Here is a 13,930-nt window from a genome sequence, read left to right on the forward strand (position 1 = left end):
GGGAAAGGTAAGTGTAGCTTGTCATCTGCCCTTCCAGTATTCATATGGGTCAAGCAGCCCCTGCCATTGAGATGACTGGCTTTATTACTTCTTTTAAATTGGGTTCAAATATTCTAGCCATTTTTCAGTGTGACAGAAGGAACACAAAGACATTGGGATCGGGGGGGGGGTGCACATGGATTTGAATTCTGGTTCTGCTCCATACTGGAGGTGTGACCTTGGGAAGTTACTCTGCCTTTTGGAGCCCTACTCTGGGGAATGAGAACCTTGATAGAGACCTTAGATGGGAAGCCTATTGCACAAGGGCATGTAAGTGAAGTACTGTGTGCCTGGCGCATAATAGTTGCTTAATAAATGGTAACCATATTGCTGTTTGCTGAGGTGTGAGTAGGAGAGGGCAAGGATCTCTAAAGCAAGAAACTGACATTTCCAAGACTGAAGTTATGAGTTATAACTGAGGGTGGAACTAAGGGAAAAATGAAAATAGACTGTGAACAGTGAAAAAAATTTTTTTTAGAAAAGAAAATTCATAGTTTGAAATTTTGTTTTTCCACTGTGACTCCAGTATCCATTTTAATCCTTTCCCAAAGGATGGACATATATACATATCTATATCTGTATCATCTATATCATCCGTATCTCTATCACATTTATCTATCTACCCATCTAAGTGACAAACATGGACTGGCAGCCACTGAAATTCAGTCTGGGATGGGCAAAGAGTAGGAAGAGTGGTGGACACCCAAACCACAGATTTCTAGATATACGGAGGGACAGATAACTATGACAGAAGACAGGTAGATCAGTCTCCGTAAATTCAAAGGTTGAAAGACTTTGCAATGACATTCATACCAAGGCTTACCTTTTGCAATTGTGATTGTCCTGTTATCTGCCAGGCTCCATTTTCTTGGCATCTCTATGTAGGTTATTAATTTAAGGCTTATTTATTTTCCTAAAGTGCCATGAATATGTTGGAGGTGGCATGGCACAATAGAGACAGTTCAGGCTTTGGAGTCAGGCACAACTTGGTTTGACTCTTAGCCCTGCTAATTAGGGCAAATTAACGAATGCAACCTGTATTTTAGAGTGCCTGCCATGTCCCTGGTATTGCACTAATTTCTTATGATATGATAATAAGCAAAGACACCTACCATCCCCACTCTTATGGACCTCAGAGGATCAGGTGGGAGACAGACATTATTTAAAAATGACACTAATGAGGGGCACCTGGGTGGCTCAGTCAGTTGAGCGTCTGCCTTTGGCTTGGGTCACGATCCCGGGATCCTGGGATCGAGCCCTGCATTGGGCTCCTTGCTGGGCAGGGAGCCTGCTTCTCCCTCTCCCACTCCCCCGCTTGTGTTCCCTCTCTCGCGTTCTCTCTCTCTGTCAAATAAATAAAATAAAATCTTTTTAAAAAATGACACTAATGAATGTATGATTACACACTGAGATAAATTCTAAACTGCATTACAAGTTAGAGGGTGGGGGAAATAGCATATAATCAGAACTAACAGTGTATGCAAAAGGCTTTTGACAGAAAGGAGCAAGGAAAATGAAAAGACAGAAAAATTCGGTGTAGGTGGAGTGAAGACAGCCAGAGAAGGAGTCAGAAGCTCTAGTTTTCTTGTCTGTAAACTGGGGATAATAAGGTTATCTTATGGATTAGTGAGAACATATGACACTGCCCAACCAATAGTGGCTATTCTATTAAGTGGTGACTACAATTATAATTACATAATTGCTGCAGAGATGAAGACATTTCTTCAATTATGTAATGTTAGATCAAACCTTCTCTAACATTTTAGCTGTGCTCACCCTTTACAACTGACCACTGGCAGACAAATGCATCCCAGTCCTTGCAATGCCCAGAAGACTTACAGTTTAGGGAGAAAGTGTGGTGTTTTCTTTTGGTCTTGGACTATGTAGATGCCTGTCAATGAGAGAAGGAATGTCAGAAAGCCCTTGTTGAAAGGAAGGAGGAAGGAGTCAAAGAAACTCAATGTTCTAAATCTTTTTTTCCTAGACATGTCTTGATATGTGACATTCCATTCCCCTAATCTGTCGTTTTCCTATCCTACAGGCAAAGGTTCCAACCTCCCAACGTGTTCCTGCAAGCAAAGATCTGAACAAGGAAGCTATTGCAGAAAAAGCTCTTTTACCAGTATCAGGGGAATGAAATTGAATTGCAGAATTAAGTAGTCTCAAGGGTACAGTGGCTTTTTCTTTTTTTTTTTAAAGTTTTTATTCAAATTCCAGTGTAGTTAACATACAGTATAATATTAGTTTCAGGTGTACAATATAGTGATTCAACACTTCCATACAACACCCAGTGCTCATCACAACAAGTGCTCTACTTAATCTCCATCACCTAATTAATCCATCCCCCCACCCACCTCCCCTCTGGTAACCATCAGTTTGTTCTCTAGAGTTAAGAGTCTGTTTCTTGGTTTACCTCTCTTTCTCCTTTTTCCTCCTATGATCACCTGTTTTGTTTCTTAAATTCCACATATGAGTGAAATCGTATGGTATTTGCCTTTCTCTGACTGACTTATCTTGCTTAGCATAATACTCCCTAGCTCCATCCACGTCGTTGAAAATGGCAAGATTTTATTCTTTATTATGGCTAATATTCCACTGTGTATATATATATATATATATATATATATATATATATATATATCACATCATCTTTATCCATTCCTCAGTCAATGGACACTTGGGCTGTTACCATAATTTGGGTATTGGAGATAATGTTGCTATAAACACTGGGGTGCATGTATCCTTTTGAATTAGTATTTTTGTATTCTTTGGGTAAATACCTAGTAGGGCAATTGCTGGATCGGAGAGTAGAAATGGATAAATTCCTAGAAACATGTAAACTACCAAAACTGAAAAGGGAAGAAATAGAAAACCTGAACAGACTGATAACCAGCAAAGAAATTGAATTGGTAATCAAAAAACTCCCAGTAGAGGCACCTGGGTGGCTCAGTTAGTTGACTGAGCGTCTAACTCTTGGTTGGTTTTGGCTCAGGTCATGATCTCAGGGTCATGAGATCAAGCCCTGAGTGGGGCTCCACGCTCAGCACAGAGTTGGCTTGAGCTTCTCTGACTCTCCCTCTGCTCCTCCCCTACCCTGGCTAGTGCTCTCTCTCTTTAAAATAAATAAGTAAGTAAGCAAGTAAATAAATAAATAAATAAATAAATAAATAAATAAATAAATAAAATCTTAAAAACAAAAACAAAAAACTTGTAACAAACAAAGTCCAGGGCTAGATGGTTTCACAGGCAAATTCTACCAAACATTTAAAGAAGAGTTAATACCTATTCTCAAACTATTCCAAAAAATAGAAAAGGAAGGAAAACTTCCAAGTTCATTCTATGAGGCCAGCCTTACCCTGATACCAAAACTAGATAAAAACTCCACTAAAAAGGGGAACTACAGGTCAATATCGCTGATGAACTTGGGTGCAAAAATTCTCAATAAAATACTAGCAGACCAAATCCAGCAATATATTCTTAAAAATCATTCACCACAATAAAGTGGGATTTATTCCTGGGTTGTAAGGGTGGTTCAATATTTGTGAATCAATCAACATGATACACCACATTAGTAAAAGAAAGGATAAGAAACATATGATCATTTCAATAGATGCAGAAAAAGCATTTGACAAAGTACAACATCCATTCATGATAAAAACCCTCAACAGAGTAGGTTTGGAGGGAACATACCTCAACATAATAAAGGTCGTATATGAAAAACCCACAGCTAATATCATCCTCAATGGGGAAAACCTGAGAGCTTTTCCCCTAAGATCAGGAACAAAGCAGGGATGTCCACTCTCACCACTTTCATGCAACATAGTACTGGAAGTCAGCCTCAGCAACCAGACAACAGTAAGAAATAGAAGGATCCAAATCGGCAAGGAAGAAGTCAAACCTCCACTATTTGCAGATGACATGATACTTTACATAGAAAACCGGGAAGACACCACCCCCAAATTGCTAGAGGTGCAGTGCCTTCTAAATGGACCCCAGGGAGTGAGCCCCTAGAGTCCAGGGACTGTAGCACTAACGGCCTGGATCCAAACCCCTCTCCAGTCCCCATGCCTCCGTGTGTTAGCCTCCCCATCCCTAGAAAAGGACTAATGACAAAAATAGTAATACGTGTCTCAGGGGTTGTTGTGAGGATAAAATGAGTAAACAGAGAGAATGTGCAAACACATCAGCACCTCTTTTTAGAACTCCATGTCAGCTGTCATCAGAAGCAGTGGGTTGGCTTTTTAAGCTTTGGGTACAGTTCCTTGGAACATGAAACTTAGAGGCTCACATTTCCATTGCTGTTTTCTAGCCAGAAGGTTCCCTGGTTACCGTCTTTCACTTTGAGTGAGGTTTTGCTGCCATTATTTTATAAAGTTGGGGAACTTGAGGCTGCAGGAACCCATGATGTTGAGCTCCTGATGTTAAAACTATAGTTCCCGGACACAAATCACCAGTTTCTCCTTTTTCCACGTTAGTACAGTTGACCCTTGAACAGCATGGGTTTGAACTTTGTGGGTCCACTTATACATGGGTTTTTTCCAACAAATACAGTATAGTACTAGAAATGTATTTTCTCAACTCTGGACTCCGGGAAACAAACTGAGGGTTACAGAAGGGAGGGGGTGGGGGGATAGGGTAACCGGTGATGAGTATTGAGGAGAGCATGTGTTGTGATGAGCACTGGGTGTTATACGCAACTAATGAATTGTTGAACACTACATCAAAAACTAATGATGTACTATATGTTGGCTAATTGAACATAATAATAAAATAAAATAAAATAAAAAACAAAAAAAAGTAAAGCATAGATCTGAAAAAAAAGAATGTATTTTCTCTTCCTTATGATTTTCTTGATAACATTTTCTTTTCTCTAGCTTACTTTATTTTTTATTTTTTTGTGTTTTTTTCTTTTTCTTTTTTTATTAACATATAATGTATTATTTGTTTCACGAGTACAGGTCTGTGATTCATCAGTCTTACAGAATTCACAGCACTCACCATAGCACATATCCTCCCCAATATCCATCACCCGGCCACCCCATCCCTCCCACCCCCCTCCACTCCAGCAACCCTCAGTTTGTTTCCTGTGATTAAGAGTCTCTTATGGTTTGTCTCCCTCTCTGGTTTCATTTTATTTCATTTCCCCTCCCTTTTCCTATGATCCTCTGTTTTGTTTCTCAAATTCCACATATGAGTGAGATCATATAATTGTCTTTCTCTGATTGACTTATTTTGCTTAGCATAATACCCTCTAGTCCCATCCATGTCATTGCAAGTGGCAAGATTTCATATTTTGATGGCTGCATAATATTCCATTGTGTATATATACCACATCTTCTTTATCCATTCATCTGTTGATGGACATCTAGGCTCTTTCCATAGTTTGGCTATTATGGACATTGCTGCTATAAACATTGGGGTGCACGTGCCCCTTCAGATCACTACATTTGTATCTTTGGGGTAAATACCCAGTAGTGCAATTGCTGGGTAATAGGGTAACTCTATTTTCAACTTTTTGAGGAACCTCCATACTGTTTTCCAGAGTGGCTGCACCAGCTTGCATTCCCACCAACAGTGTAGGAGGGTTCCCCTTTCTCTGCATCTTCGCCAACATCTGTCATTTCCTGACTTGTTAATTTTAGCCATTCTGATAGGTGTGAGGTGGTATCTCATTGAGGTTTTGATTTGTATTTCTCTGATGCCGAATGATGTTGAGCACTTTTTCATGTGTCTGTTGGCCATTTGGATGTCTTCTTTGGAGAAATGTCTTTTCATGTCTTCTGCCCATTTCTTGATTGGATTATTTGTTCTTTGGGTGTTGAGTTGGTAAGTTCTTTATAGATTTTAGATACTAGCCCTCTATCTGAAATGTCATTTGCAAATATCTTCTCTCATTCTGTTGGTTGTCTTTTGGTTTTGTTGACTGTTTCCTTTGTTGTGCAAAGGCTTGATGAAGTCCCAATAGTTCATTTTTGCCTTTGTTTCCCTTGCCTTTGGCGATGTTTCTAGGAAGAAGTTGTTGCGGCTGAGGTCAAAGACATTGCTGTCTGTGTTCTCCTCAAGGATTTTAATGGATTCCTGTCTCACATTTAGGTCTTTCATCCATTTTTAATCTATTTTTGTGTGTGGTATAAGGAAATGGTCCAGTTTCATTCTTCTGCATGTGGCTGTCCAATTTTCTCAACACCATTTGTTGAAGAGACTTTTTTCCATTGGACATTCTTTCCTGCTTTGTCAAAGATTAGTTGACCATAGAGTTGAGGGTCCATTTCTGGGCTTTCTATTTTGTTCCATTGATCTATGTGTCTGTTTTTGTGCCAGTACCATACTGTCTTGATGATGACAGCTTTGTAATAGAGCTTGAAGTCCAGAATTGTGATGCCACCAGCTTTGCTTTTCTTTTTCAACATTCCTCTGGCTATTCAGGGACTTTTCTAGTTCCATACAAATTCTAGGATTATTTGTTCCACTTCTTTGAAAAAAGTTGATGATATTTTGATAAGGATTGCATTAAATGTGTAGATTGCTCTAGGTAGCATAGACATTTTCACAATATTTGTTCTTCCAAACCATGAGCATGGAATGTTTTTCCATTTCTTTGTGTCTGCCTCAATTTCTTTCATGAGTATTTTATAGTCTTCTGAGTACAGATCCTTTGCCTCTTTGGTTAGATTTATCCCTAGGTATCTTATGGTTTTGAGTGCAATTGTAAATGGGATCGACTCCTTAATTTCTCTTTCTTCTGTCTTGTTGTTTATGTATAGAAATGCAACTGATTTCTGTGCATTGATTTTATATCCTACCACTTTACTGAATTCCTGTATGAGTTCTAGCAGTTTTAGGGGGGAGTCTTTTGGGTTTTCCACATAAAGTATCATATCATCTGCAAAGAGTGAGAGTTTGACTTCTTTGCCAATTCGGATGCCTTTTACTTCTTTTTGTTGTCTGATTGCTGAAGTCTCTAGCTTACTTTATTGTAAGAATACAGTATGTAATACATATCAATTATGCACTGTTTTAGCCAACTGTTTATGTTATTGGTAAGGCTCTGGTCAACAGTAGACTATTAGTAGTTAAGTTTTGGAGGAGTTAGAAGTGACACAAGGATTCTCAAACGAGCTGGGGTCGGTGCCTCTAACCCTTGCATTGTTCAAAGGTCAACTGTATCTGACCTATTTATGGCTCTTTACATTGCAAATTTGGACACATTTTCTTTGCTGCCAATGAAGAGTTGCCGTATTCCTGACTGTCTTTGCTCTAATCATTTGACTTAACCCAGAAACACTGTAAAAAGAGACATGGACGCTCACAAGGGGGTGAAACATGGCTCAACATGGGGTAAATGGTAAGCCCCATATTTCGCTGCCAATTGTTCTCTAATTAATGGCACCAGAACTCAGCCCCAGCAAAATCCCTTCCAACTAAGGGCTTCTAGATCTCCCCCAGGGTTTTTAGCCCTGCCATCCTATGTTCTTGTCCTTGATGCCCTCCTGTAACCATTCGAAGCCACACCACTTTCCCTGGGTTTCTGCTGGGACCGAGGCTGATGTCCAAGCTGGAATGTTTGGTGTTAAGGCTTCCAAATCTGTCATCTCTGCAGGGGCCAAAGTGGTGTGTGCATCTATGAGGAGAGGATCCTGCTGCTCTCCTCAGTTATCCTGCCAGTGTCCTAAATTGTTCTGTTCAGGTCCAGGCCTCCGAGGATCCTTCCTGTGAAGGCAGGTCCCTCAGCTGCCACAGGGAACCTCTTCACGGCCTCAGTTGCAAATCTAAGGAACAAAGTAGAGACTTCTGGTTTCTGGTGTGGTATGTAAAGAGCTTGGAAGTCACCACTCTGCTAAACAACAAGTAAAAACCTGAATGGACCAAAAATTCCTAAATCCATAAGGGAGGGGAAGTCACAGGGCCAACGGCTTCCCAGAAAACTGGAGAAACCTACAGCCTGGTACAGAGAATCACAACTTACCAGGAAAGAAACCCAAGAGCAGAAACCTCTGGGGGAACCAGGGCAGGGGTAAGAAAAACCTGACCTGAATGAAGTTGCTGAATTGCTGGAGGCTCATGTGGACAAGTCTGAGAGTTAGAAACTCCAGGGGGACCCAGTCATTGGGCTGGGAGGGGAGCACTTTGGTGAGTTTTCTCTCCAGGAATTCTACCAGATCCTCAGGGTAAACACCAGAGAACCGTCCCCTCACACTTCTGGTGTGGGGGTGGGGAGTGGGGAGTGGTTCCATTTTGGAATACACCCCAAGGCACTCGGTTCTTCCTAACCAGGCCTGCCTGCAGGGGAAACCAGTCGACTAGAACTTAACCGAGCTGCAGGAAGGGAAATACCCAACTACAGCCTCCTGTAGCTTTCCATGTGGGGAAGGAAAATACCCAGCTGCAGACCCTTCTAGTCATCTGGTCCCTCCTGAGGGGGAGCGAAAACTGAGAAGCTTGTGTGAAGTTCACAGTCCAGAGACACAAGCTCACTGAAAGACTGAGAGAGAACAAACACTTCCCCTCCTCCCACCTCACCACCACATTTACCAAAGGCCTATTCACCTCAGTTCCTTTGAGCCAGCACACAATGTCCGGTTATCAAGAAAAACCTATAAGACATACTAAAAGGCAAAACAAAGAATTTGAAGACACTGCACAAGCATCAGAACCAGAGTTGGATATGGCAAGAATGTTGGAATTATCAGACCAGAAATTATCAGACCAGTGATTAGTGTGTTCCCTGATATTTACTGTGATAGAGCCCCCAGAGGTAAAACTCCTGATATTTATTAATTATCCTGATATTAATATCCTGATATTAATTATCCTGATATTTATTATTATTTATTAATTTATTAATTACCAGAGGTGGATATGGCAGGAATATTGGAATTATCAGACCAGAAATTATCAGACCAGTGATTAGTACGTTCCCTGATATTTACTCTGGTAGAGCCCCCGGAGGTAAAACTCACATTCCCAATATGCCAAGCAGACAACATGCAGGAACGGGTGGACCATGTAAGCAGAGAGACGAGAATTCTGAGAAAGAATAAAAAAGAAATGCCAGAGCTCAAACACATGGCAAGAAAAATGAACAAAGCCTTTGATGGGCTCATAGGTAAACTGTACGTGGCTGAGGAAAGAACCTCTGAGCTTATGGATATGTCAGCAGAAACATCCAAAACTGAAAAGCAAAGAGAGGGGCGCCTGGGAGGCTCAGTCAGTTAAGCGTCTGCCTTTTGCTCAGGTCATGATCTCAGGGTCCTGGGATCGAGTCCCGCATTAGGCTCCCTGCTCAGCGAAGGGCCTGCTTCTCCCTCTCCCTCTGCCGCTCCCCCTGCTTGTGTGCTCTCTCTCTCTGTCAAATAAATAAATAAAATCTTAAAAAAAAAAAAAAAGAAAAGAAAAGAGGGAAAAAAAGACTGAAAAAGACAGAATAGGATATCTAAGAACTGTGGGACAAGTACTCCTAATGGGAATACCAGAAGAGGGGGAAAGAGAGAGAGAATCAGGAGAAATATTTGAAGCAAGAATGATTGAAAATTTCCCTCAAATTAATGCCAGACACCAAACCACGGAGCCAGGAAGCCCAGAGCACACCGAGCAGGATAAATGCCAAAACTCATATTTAAACTGCAGAAAATCCAAGATTTTTAAAACTATTAAATGAAGCCAAAGGAAAAAGTACCTTCCCTGTTGAGGAGCAAAGATAAGAATTACATCCCACTTGTCCTCAGAGCCCAAGCACATCAGAGAGTGGGGAGTATTTAAAATGTCCCAAGAAGCGAAGTCCTTTTCTCTTTTCCTGAACTTCCTCTAGTTTATTGACAAACTCTTCTCCCCCAGTACAAACCCATATCAATTAACTGTGGCGTTGTCTCCCAGTTCAGTAGATAAATTGAGACTACCTCTGACTGAGCCGCTGAGTCAGTCACAGTCCAATACCTGTACCTGGTGCATCCCCGTGTGCTGTGACAGACATCGTCACAGAGCTTACAGGAAGACAGAAGCTGAGCTCCCATGGGACTTGAATTCTAGTAAGCTTAGATGGAAGTTTAAGGGTATAAAAGTAACCTATGCTTTGAACCTGTAGTAGACTGATTTTTTTTCCAGCAGTTTCATCATTTTCAAAATTTTCATAACAAATTTTCAACGTAGAGTAGAAAGAATTTACAATGAATACCCATATATTCACCACATGAATTCTGCCATTAACACTTTACAATACTTGTTTTTAAAACTGCAGACCAATGTATCCATCCATCCATCCATTCTTCATTATCATCTTTTTTAGATATATTTCGAAGTAAATTATAGAAATCAGTTGGTTTTACCCCTGAACACCTTTGTATGCATATCATTAATGTTATTAGCTAGAGTTCAAAATTTGTATATGAGCAAACATTGTTTCTTTTTTTTCTTTTTGACATATAATTTACATACAGTGAAATGCACAAACCTTACATGTTCCATTGGATGAGTTGAGATTAATGCATATAGCAATGCAACCCCACCCTTTATCAAGATACAGAAGTTAGCATCACACCAGAAAGTTCTCGCATATGCCTTCCCAGTTGATTCTTGCAGGGGTTGCCCTTCAGAGGCAACTACTCTTCTGATTTTTACCCCATACATATTAGTTTTGCCTGTTCTGGGTAGATGGAATCATACAATGTGTATTTTTTGTGCCCAACTTCTTTTACACACACCAATCTATTCTATTATCATTTCTGTGAGCTTCATTGAGTTGGCTGTTATTTTCAGAAGTATATTCCTTTTTATGACTGAGTGATATTCCACTGTATATACCACAGCTTACTTATCTATTCTTCTATTGCTGGACACCTGAGCTTTTTCCAGTTTTTAACGATTATGAATAAAGTGGTCCTGAACAACCTTGTGTAAGTTACAAGCTGGTCTTATAAAACTGTGCTTTTCTTCCTCAGGGCAACTATTGTCTCTATATATGGCTGACTTCTAAAGTTATATCTCCAGCCTAAATCTGCCCCTCCCCTCCAGACTCGTAAATCCAACTGCCAACTCAACCTCTCCTCTTAGATTTCCAATGGGCATCTCAAACCTAATATATGAAAGCAAACTCCTGCTCAGCACCCACCCCAACTGCAATTTTCCCATGCCAGTAAACGGTAGTCCTTCCAGGTATTCAGACCATAAAACACAGACAGCCCCAACCCCTCTCCCGTTCTCACCATCCAATCCATGGGCAAATCCGATTCGTTCTCTCTTCAGAATATATCTAGAATGCCCCAATTATTAGCACCTCTCCTTACCATCTGGTTGGAGGCATCATGGTTTCACTCATGAATTTTGGAAAACCTAGTAAGGGGTCTCTTTCTTCCATTCCGCTACTCCCACCCAGCCTATTTTTAGCACCATAGCAAAAGTGGTCCTTTCAGAGCCCATTTTTTAGATCCTGCCATTCATGCTGCTTGAAAAAGCTCAATGGCTCCTCATTTCACTCAGAGGAAAAGTCTTGACAGTGACTCTCAAGGCTCTGTGCTTCTGGCTCTCCATTACACAATGGGCCCCACCTTCCTGTCCTCTCTACACCGCGCAGTGTTTTCTCATGACCGTGGCCTCCTGGTGGCCTCCTGGTGGTCACTCAGCGTGTTCGGGATTGCTGTTCCCTCCTCCTGGCCTCCCCAGATGAGGCAGCATGGCATATCACGGTCTGAGAATTTGAACATCTCAGGCCAATACCATATTCGGGGGGAAACTTTTAGCCTAATAGACAATATACCCTGAAAGAGAATTTTAAAAGGACTATTTCCCCCGAATCTTAACAAAGCTGAGCAAGCCCTTTTCATATTGTTTAGTTGCAAGTTGTCTCATCTGGGGACTTCATATCCAGGGCCAGTGCTGGCGGCTGAGGGACTAGAAGTGATGGATGGAAAGAAGCTCAGTCTCACTCTTCCCAGCTGAGCTTTGCTTCTCCAACGATGAGGACTGACATTTTCTAGCCCTTGCAAGTGGTGATGACACCAGGACTGAAGAACTGATTTAGTTTATTAGTTCCTCAGATGAAGAAAGGGAGAAAACCAAGACTAGGAATAGATTAAACCGGTGGTTCTGAAACTTTAATATACACATGGGATGCTTATTAAAAATGCAGGTTCTCCGCTAACACCACCATCACCGCACAGGTGTGCTGGTGTATTGGGTCCAAGGTAGTTTAAGAAATAATATTTAGGGGCACCTGGGTGGCTCAGTGGGTTAAGCATTTGCCTTGGGCTCTGGCCATGATCCCGGGGTCCTGGGATCGAATCCCACATCGGGCTCCTTGCTTGGTGGGGAGCCTGCTTCTCCCTCTGCCGCTGCTCCCCCTGCTTGTGTGCACTCTCTCTCTCTGATACTAAATAAATCTTTTAAAAAAGTAACATTTAAATAAACACCCAGGTGAATCTATTATGGGTAATCAGGGGACCCACTTTCAGAAATATTTAATTAAATAATTTCCCCAAGTTCACCCAGATAGTAGTATACACGGAATAGAACCCTGTCTGGTTCACTGAAATATGCTCTCGAATGCCTACTCTGCCTAAGCAATGGTCTAGGCGCTGAAGAGGCAACGGTTCATTAGATCGAATGAATCAGCCCTGCACCTTCAACTATACCACGCCATCTCTTCCTCGGTGAGTCTGATTAAGAATTCTTGACATGAATTATGCTTTGCTGTGTTTCAATTTCAGCCACCAATATCAAACAAAATGACAATTAGAGGCATCAGTTATAGGCATCAATTTAAAAATATAATAGCAAGTAGCATTTTCTTTAAGGCAATCCAATTAAATACCGTACAAATCCATGCCGTATGACACAACTTCACTTCATGCAACCCAGTGTAATACCGTACGGTACAATAGGGCAAAAACCAACGCGATGTCTGAGCGCGGCTGCAGTGCGGTGAGGTTAGCCGCAACCTCATCTCGGGGCTTGGGCTGCGGTGCCCTCTAGTGGCAGAAACGGAAATGCTTTCTCGCGGCGGCTACAGCGGCGCTTTTCCATTGAACGATTGTCATCAAACAGCCCCTTTCGAAAGGAGCTGAGGTCCAGCTGACTGCTTTATTCTACAGCAGAGGTCATGGATTCAGAGACCCACCTGAGCTGCCATCTGAGCTAACTAATCGTGCTGTCTATGCAACAGATTGTTTTCAACACACACACACACACACACACACACACACACTCATTTCAGCTGCATAGCAAACTCCTTTTCCTCCCTTGCACATTTGCTGAGGAGGATGGCAGCTTTCTCGGGCCAGGCCCTGTGTTAAGCTAATGGATTTCACAGTCATGGGCCCACTCATTCTTCTCCTCTGAGGGAAATGTGTCCTCTGAACATGAAATTAGGTGCGACCCCATACCAGTGGATCAAGCTCAGGTGATGCACTTAGGTGACTCTTGGCACTCTTTTGCCCTGTTTTGATGGTAAATAGACAAGTGCAGCAATCCTGACCTGAGAAGGTCACAGGGATCAGGGCTTTAGGCTCTTCAAGGATGAGTTTCTGGATCATGTCCCCAGGAAGCCTCAAGGTTAAGCAGAGTTGCTAGCTGAAGAGAAGGGAAATCTACAGCGGATAATGGAGAAGGGAGAAAATATGTGTTGCATTCCAAGATCATTTGCAGTGCAGGCAATACAGTTCTTCCCACTTAATTTCCTCTCCCACATTTCTCCCAGCAAGAGGAGAGATCCTGGAAGAGCCGCTTCCTGTGTGTACATGAAGTTGATCTTGGTAGACTGCAGGAGACATGAGCTATGCCCCCAGATTCTCCTTCATTGCCCCAGCTACTAGAGTACTGCAAGTGTAGCTCAGATCCTTCAGCATTTGCCTCAGCTGTGGAGTCACCTCACCCAAGGTCACACATTCCTGGGCCCTGCCCA

This window comes from Halichoerus grypus, chromosome 3, assembly GCF_964656455.1.
Source record: "Halichoerus grypus chromosome 3, mHalGry1.hap1.1, whole genome shotgun sequence".
Classification (NCBI taxonomy): domain Eukaryota; kingdom Metazoa; phylum Chordata; class Mammalia; order Carnivora; family Phocidae; genus Halichoerus; species Halichoerus grypus.